The sequence below is a fragment of the Rhinichthys klamathensis genome, unplaced genomic scaffold (genome assembly GCF_029890125.1).
Source record: "Rhinichthys klamathensis goyatoka isolate OS25496 unplaced genomic scaffold, OSU_Roscu_1.1 h1tg000630l_1, whole genome shotgun sequence".
Taxonomy (NCBI): domain Eukaryota; kingdom Metazoa; phylum Chordata; class Actinopteri; order Cypriniformes; family Leuciscidae; genus Rhinichthys; species Rhinichthys klamathensis.
The window spans coordinates 34,589-43,225 of NW_026607077.1; positions in this window are offsets into that span (position 1 = coordinate 34,589).

Below are 8,637 nucleotides of genomic sequence, written 5' to 3' on the forward strand. Positions count from 1 at the left end.
TGGAAAAAATCAAACATTCACATATTTATATCAAACTCTTATAATGACACATAATTCATAATAAGTTATTAAAGTAATATGATTTAAATATCAAATATTAAAAAAGTAAATAAATGAAATAATAAATAACTAGAATTAAGGGAGGGAAGGTTATTTAGTTATAGGCTAATATGTATTCCTTTATTTTATGGAATATTCTTTGATTTTTAGAGTTGCACATATCTTTTCAAAATGTATACTTTTGCTCTTAATTTCATGTTATCCTCTCCATAATGCACTTAAACTAAATCTAACCAAACATTTTTGCTTTCTCCAAAAAAAAAGAGATGCTTAAAAGCTGTAATTCTCAGCATGCTAATTAAATAAGTATAAGTCATCTTTTTTAAGTAGCTTAGGTCCTAAACCCAAAACTATATTTTGTATCTTTATTATATTTGGTTTCTTATAAAAAAATCTTCCCTGAATTAGGCCTACTTCTGTTCAATTGTTTTATTATAAGTATAAAATATATGAGTGTAATGAGATATAAGTTCACTGCAACTGATCCAACATCCTAAAGATAAATTATTATAATTATAAGATATTTCTGGTGTTATAAAATATCGCATAGCCTATTAATTTTCCAAGCAAAATGTATATTAGTCCGAATTATTGCGCTCATATTTGGCGCGCATGCGCGCAGCAGCGCTCGTTCAATGTGAAGTTTACAGCAAAATGGAACTATTTGCACGACTTTCTAAGATTTTCAGATGGAGAATATTCCTGTGAAATGTAAGTTTAGCAAACACCATGTCTCAAACGCATAAAACACCACAAAATATATGCGTATTGATGGTGGATCGATTTGATCTATGATCGACCTCCAGGGCTGCTTAAGAAACGCGTGCACACGCAGTTATCTAAACCTGGATCAAATTAGTGGGATTAGACTCTGATGTCTTCATCGCTCCAGATTTCCCAGAACGACTGCCACAAATATACAGTCAGGGTTTGCTTTTAGTGACACAGTATAGTAGTTAATGTGACTCTTTAGTGTGATTGTGAACTTTTCTTCCCCTTGATTTTGGTGTAGCATTTTCAGCCATATCCATTTCTCACCTATTTAGAGGACAAATATTACATTACTTTGTCGTTAATTTTGGCCCAAAAGATGCAGCTATAATGCATTTACTGCCGTTTTACTAAAGTCAAATACCACAGTGCTTGAAAAACATCTGGCACAGACACACTGTTTGAGTTTCATGCTCGGGTCTCATCTGTGTGTACGTGGGGTTGCACTGCTTATCTGAGTCGACATTGGACTTGTTTATTATTAATGCTGGTTATACTTCATTCCTCTTCATCGTGTGTTTGTCTTCACCACACAACCCGTGACAGAAGACCAAAGACAAAAGTGAATGTAAGCGGTGACTCGTTTGCATTTTGTTTTTGGTCACCAGTTCATGTTTTTGATTCTGTTCTCGTTTGTTATGGAGATCCCTGCTGTGAAGTTTATTTTTGGTTCAATACATATATGGCATTGTGATACAGTTCAGAGGGTGTACAACAAAGAACAACAACAACTAAAATATAAAATGAACATGTAAAAATAAATAAAACTAATACTAATAATGGAAAAAAAATATTGAATTTGAAAAGCTTTAAAATATGTATTGTTTTTATAAGCTTTTTGTTTCGTGATCTCATGTTTGAAAGAGTTTCAAAGTAGATTGTGAGATCGGTGTTATAAGATAATATACGTGTCAGGATACAGGCACGGAGACAGAGGTAAGTGAATCCAAACACAGCTTTATTCAAGCAAACAAGAGTGCAGGGTGAGTATTCAGTGAGATCAGGTGCAGATTCGGTGAAGATCACTCGGTGCGGGGCAGACAACAGGTGAGCATGTTCTCTTCAGGTTAGTTGATGTCAAGCAGTCACAGTTCATTGATACCTCTGTGTTCAAATCAAACCTCAATTTTTTATCAATAATTGTTCCGAGATATTTAAAACTATCCACACATTCAACCTTATTGTTCTTAACAAATGTGTCTTGGGAAGGATGTGTTTGTATTCTAAAGTCAATACTCATGTCTTTTGTCTTGGAAACATTAATCTGCAAACAGGCATCATCACACCACTTCACAAAATCATCAACCACTGGACCATGGCACGTTTCATTTTCTTCTAGAAGACTTACAATAACTGTGTCGTCTGCAAATTTTAAAAAGTACCTATTTTTATGTTTACTTAGACAATCATTTGTATATAAAATATACAATAAGGGAGACAAAACACATCCCTGAGGAGAACCTGTAGATGTTATCAGGGGGGGCTGAGAGACTACCATTTACTCTCACTCTCTGAGTTCGTTCAGTTAAAAAATCTAAGACCCAACCTACCAAGTTAAGATCAAGTCTAAAATTAGTAATTAACTTATCTGTTAAAATATGAGGTTGTAGAGAATTAAAAGCAGATGAGAAGTCAATAAATAAGAGCTTTGCATGAGTCTTATACCCTCCAGGTGCTGCAATAACATGTTTAGTAGATTTACTGTTGCATCTTCGACACCTCGCTTTGTTCTATATGCGAACTGAAGAGGGTCTAACAAATCCTTAGTTTTGTCTAATAATTCTTCTTTTACTAATTTCTCAAAGCACTTCATTATAAGGGATGTTAATGCTATTGGCCTAAGGTCATTTAATGTTACAGCATGTGTAGTTTTTGGCACTGGCACTACAGTGGCTTCCTTCCAAAGTTTTGGGACTCTCTGGAGGGCAATGGATCTTTGAAAGATGTTACAAAACACTGGCGCCAATTGATCTGCACAGACCTTAAAGCTGCAGTCGGCAAGTCTGGCAGATTGAGTGGATTTAGGAAAATTTTGAATGTTTACAACTCTCATGCCCCTCCCCCACTATCAACGGATACCCTCCCACCCAGTTCATGCTCGTCAGTGCGTGTGCACCAGATTTTCAGTGAACGCCAGGGCTCTCAAGTATCACGCATTGAGCGTGACAGTCACTCATTTCGGTCTTTTGTCACGCTCTCCCGCCACACATTGTATTTCTCACGCTGAAAAACTATTTGTAATATATTTAATATGCCGCAGCCGCGCCGCTCTCACTGTGGAACCGACATGAATCAAGCGCGTTTCTTCTGGTGTTGTTCGTCGAGCTACACAATAGCCAATCAGAAAATAGCACTATTGTATCTGGGTAAGATTTGACGCAACAACCAATGACAAAAATGTATCCAACCCCCCGTCGGCTGGGTGTCACTCTTACCTGTCTTCAAAACTTGAGAGCCCTGGAACGCGCCCGTCTCATCAGCATCCATCAACACCATGGAGTATTTGGAGGTATGCTGTCCTGGCTAATCTACCGATAGATTGCAATTGCTAACGTCATTTATACTCTAAATGAGCTTACTTGATTTTCCGCCATCACTCTTCGTTACTGCGCGAACTTCCGCAAACTTCAGGCGTGTGCATGTGATTGTAACGTGCGCGAGGGGTGGCGTGTGCCCGATCTGTGATTGACAGTCAGATCTCACACCCCCCTGCGCTGATTGGATATGATGAACCGGGAGCTGTGGATTTTTGCAAAACAAATTACAAGCTCCAGGTGGAGTTAGAAGCTCGGGTTTTTTTCTAAAATCACTTTATTTATGTTGTTCTGTCAGATTATAGTGTCGATTTCACTGAATATGATCAAAAAAATGTTGCCGACGGCAGCTTTAATTAAACACCCTCCGATTTTATCTGGACCAGGGCTTTTTCTAACATTACAACCCTTGAAGACTTTCATTACAGACAATTCATCAAGTAAGTTATAAGCACAACCATAACTCGTTTTAGATTTCATAGACTCTGTCGCTGGACCAAAATCAGGCACATCAAATCGTAAATAAAACTTATTTAAGTCCTCTGCCAGCTGACTACTAGAGTCATACTCAGGTAACTGAACTTTCTTGATCTCACACCCCTTAGTTCCAGTTATAAACGTCATCCCCTTCCAAACAGACCCCAAATTGTTCATACTCAACTCTTTCTCAAGCTTTATTTTGTAATTTAACTTTGCTTTCCTCACTTCTGTTTTTATTTCCTTTTGCAGTTCAAGTTCTGTTCTTCTGTATTGTTTGTTTTTCATTATTATTATGTGTTATTGTTTGTATTTTGTTGTGAGCATTAATAAAAACATTTTTTTTAAATCGACATTCTGTTTCTCGGCGCGCTTACGTCACGCTTTAAGTTGTCAAGCGTGAACTCATCCCTTTCATGCACGCGCAGGTGACAGTCGGTCGGAAGCGATAGTCTACAGTTCAGAAGACATTGATTCATCCATTGGGGTCGTATGGATTACTGTAGTTATCGCTGTATGTGCTGTTTGATGTCAACTTTTAGGAACACATGAGCTTGCATTATGTATTCACAGAGATTATACATTTTTCTAAAAACTTTTGTTTGTGTTAATCTGAAGAAGGAAATTCATATACATCCTGGATGAGGGTAAAAGATGAGTAAATGGTGAGGACATTTATGTACTGTATTTTCTTTTAACACATTATACAGAATAGCAAGAGGGATTCCTTCTTAAGATTCATCGGTGGAAAGATGAAAAAAAAAGAGGAAACCAAGCAAGAGAAAAAAAGTGTTGTAAATCCGTTTTGAAATAAGTTGTTTTTCAAATAAAGTTTTCCAAGTGATATCAGATTGTGTGTATACATGTGTTTTTATTGTACTTACCCTGTAACTACATGAAACAAGAGGGTAAGAAGCACCTTTTTAATTTACAGCACGCAAAGTCATACTTACCCTGTAACTACATGAAACAAGAGTATATTTCCCCAGCATTAAAAAAAAAAAGTTGCAATAGTTTTACTTGCCTTGAAACAACTTAATCACTGCACCTTTGCAATAAAAACAAATTAGCCTACTTTATAAATGCACTGGTAATTAAAAAAAAAAAGCCTTTATGTATTTGTACACTATTATTACAAAAAGGTGCAGTGTACTCGCTAAATTGCTCCCAAAAGTAAGATTGTATTATAAGTACCCCGTAGTTCTAAAATACTTACAGTATAAATCATTTGCCTAAATATTTCGTTTTTTTCCCCCTGGTTGTTACCCCTTTATTCCAAAATGTAATTTCGGTTTAATTACGCAGTACTTTCCGGGCTGTAATCTAAAGCGTTACCGATTTATTTTTCTTTATTAGAAATAACATATTTATCTAGTAATGTCCAAATGCTGTGCCAAAATGTACAATGAGGTTTAAGCCATTTTGATTTACATGGAGGATTGGATCCAACATTAAAGAAATTTCTTCTAAATTTGTTATTAAAAAGTTAATAAAAAAAGGAGAGTTAAGGATTTTGTAAAGTTGCATTATTAATATCTACATTTGAGAATTTGGTTAAGATTATTATGCCATGTCGGCACAGATAGGCTCATGGGAAAGTGCGCCCTTGTGTTTCAGGAGACCCGAGTTCGAGTACCGGCTTGCAGACCCTCCCACCTCACTTCCACTCTAGCAACTGTCCTATCCTAATAAAAGGCAAAAACGCCAAACATAAATCTAAACAAAAAAAGATTATTATGCAATTGCGGACACATTGAAGCGTTTCATTTAAATAAATAGTTCAAAGATCCCAGATAGCAAACTGCCATTGAATCAACGTAGAAACGATGTTTCTCGTGACATCGAAACAACGTTGATCTCCAACGTTGATCCAGCATCGTTTTGCTCATCGAATTAACGTTGACTCAGACACCCCATTCAAAACTGACGAAATATCTACGCAATTGGTTTGCTTTTCTAACTTTGAAACGATGTTGATTTTAAGTTGGTTGAAACAACGTTATAGAATCAACACATATTCAACATAAAATCAATCTAATTGGTTTGCTTACCTAACGTTGAAACGATGTTGGTTTCAGTTGGGCAAAACGATGTTGTACAATTAAAAATCTCACACTTAATAATAAGTTAGCCTGCATGGTAATTATTTATTAAACACACAAACATCACATTCAGTTATCATTGCTTTATTTATACAAAATATAAATTTGCATATACCTTTTTAGAGCATACAAGCCTTCTCTAAGACTAATATAGAAAAGGCATTTACACTCAAATAGCCTACACAGAAAGTATAAAAGTAAATTAAAGGTGCATTGTGTAATATTTAGGAGGATCTGTAGACAAAAATGCAATATTATGTTTTCAGTGGTGTATAAAGACCTTACATAATGAACCGTTATGTTTTTCTTAACTTAGAATGAGGCATTTCTATCTACACACACCACAGGTCTCCTAGGCTTACATCGACATGTTTCTACGGTGGCCCTAAACGGACAAACGTGTTTCCTCACTATGTTGTTCTTCGTGCAAAAGAACTGAGCTAAAGTCAGAGAATAAAACACTGACACAATGATGAACAAGTCACATTAATATTCGCAATAACATAATCTAATATAAATAGTCTCAAGTTACAAAATTAAAAGTGATATTTACTTAATGTTATTTTGAACCAAATGCATATGACTTATATTTTCAGTGAGGCACAAGGAGATGCAAGGCAGAAAGTTAAGAGACTGACAGCCTTAGTCAGCTATTATCGCTTCTTTTCTATACAATAAAATGAATTAATAGTGATTTAGACTATGCGACTCTTCTTTTGTGTTCCACAAAATAAAGACATATGGGTGTGATATAAAACAGTTTATATTGTTGTTATAGGAAATGTGTCTTTAATCCATTAGGTAGCGACCTAGTGTTTGCTAAGAGTTAAGTTGGAGACATCAAAGGAAGAACTCTGGTCTGCGTGTTTTATATAGTCACATTGTGCGTTTGCATATACAGTTAAAAGTCAGATGTTTATAAAGCTCAGAGTTTGAGGAAACTAAGTTGCTTTATTGAAACATCACATGGTGTCAGAAGTGGAGCGCTGTTAAAACCATGGCAAAGTTTCAGCCCCCAGACAGTTTTGATTTCGGTCACCCCTAACGATGGCCAGAATGGCGTCAGAGATTTCGCCGCTACAGGATCGCCACTAAACTTGACAAAGAAGAGGCTGAAGGCTGCTTTATTCACTGGGAAAAGAAGCTGAACAAGTGTATCAGACATTTACGTTTGGAGAGGAAGAACGAGAGGACTATGAAATTGTGACCAGGAAGCTCGATGACTACTTTGTACCCAAAGTTAATGTTATTCACGAGCGCGCACGATTCCACAAGAGGGCTCAAAAGCCAGGTGAAATGGCCGAAGAGTGCATTCGTAGCCTCCACGAGCTAGCAAACACGTATGACTTTGGTGTTGCTAAAGATGAAAATATTCGCGACAGGCTCGTGATCGGGATTCAGGACAGAAAGCTGTCAGAAAAGCTTCAATTAATACCCGAATTGACACTCAGAAATGCCGTAGAGCTCGTGAGGCAGTCTGAACAGGTCCGTGGACACGTTAATGAACAGGCTGCCAGCGTCAGTGCTCAAATCAGCAAGGTGGCCGGCGCGAGAGGAAAATTCCACCAAAGTGGCAGACAGCACCGTGGCTCGAAACGAAACCAGAATGAGCATGTTTCTGACTGGAGATGTAAAAGATGTGGCAGAAACCATGGAAAAGGTGAAACCTGTCCAGCAAAAAGTGTTGAGTGTTGCAAATGCAGGAAAAAGGGTCATTTCGCTGCAGTTTGTAGAACCCGAGAAGTCCATGATGTCAGCAGACCACAAGAGGGCAGCGATGTAACGCATTTCCTGGGTGAGTTAACTCACATTGATGACAAATATGGAGCTTGGATTGTCACACTCCCAACTCAGGGCACAGACATAGACTTTAAAATTGACACAGGCGCTGACTTAAGTGTCATTTCTGAGAAAGCCTTCTCAGGTTTGAAGTACAAACCAAAACTTAAAGTCAATGTGAAACTTGAGAGCCCAGAGGGAACATTGCAATGCAAAGGTCAGTTCAGAGCTAAGACTACCTTTAAAGATGAGCAGTATAATTTTGAAGCATTTGTGGTGACTGGTCCCTATGTAAACAATCTCCTTGGTCGTGATGCAGCAAGTGAAATGGGTTTAGTCAAGAGGCTAGAAGAGCTCCAACCCATGTATTTTTCTGAACTGGGATTAGTGAAGACAAAACCCATTAAAATCTGCCTGAAGGAGGATGCTGTACCATACAGTGTGCACACTGCAAGACGGGTGTCCGTGCCTTTTAAAAGTCAAGGCGGAGCTAGAGAGAATGGTACAATGTGGTGTTGTTGAGGAGATCACTGAGCCTACTGAGTGGTGCGCCCCTATGGTGGCCGTTCCAAAGAAGACAGGGCAAATAAGGATTTGTGTTGATCTAAAAAAACTAAATAAAGCTGTAAAAAGAGAGAAATTTGTGCTGCCAACAATTGACGACATCCTTCCTAGGTTAGCACACGCCGAAGTTTTCTCACTTCTCGATGCAGCTAGTGGCTTCTGGCAGTTTCCACTGGATATGGACTGTGCTAAACTGACAACGTTCATTACTCCTTTTGGAAGATATTTTTTCCGCAGGCTACCGTTCGGTATCACCAGCACACCCGAAATCTTCCAACGGGAAATGTCGGTAATCCTTAAAGACCTTGAAGGAGTTGCAGTTTTCATGGACGATATTTTAGTATTTTGCA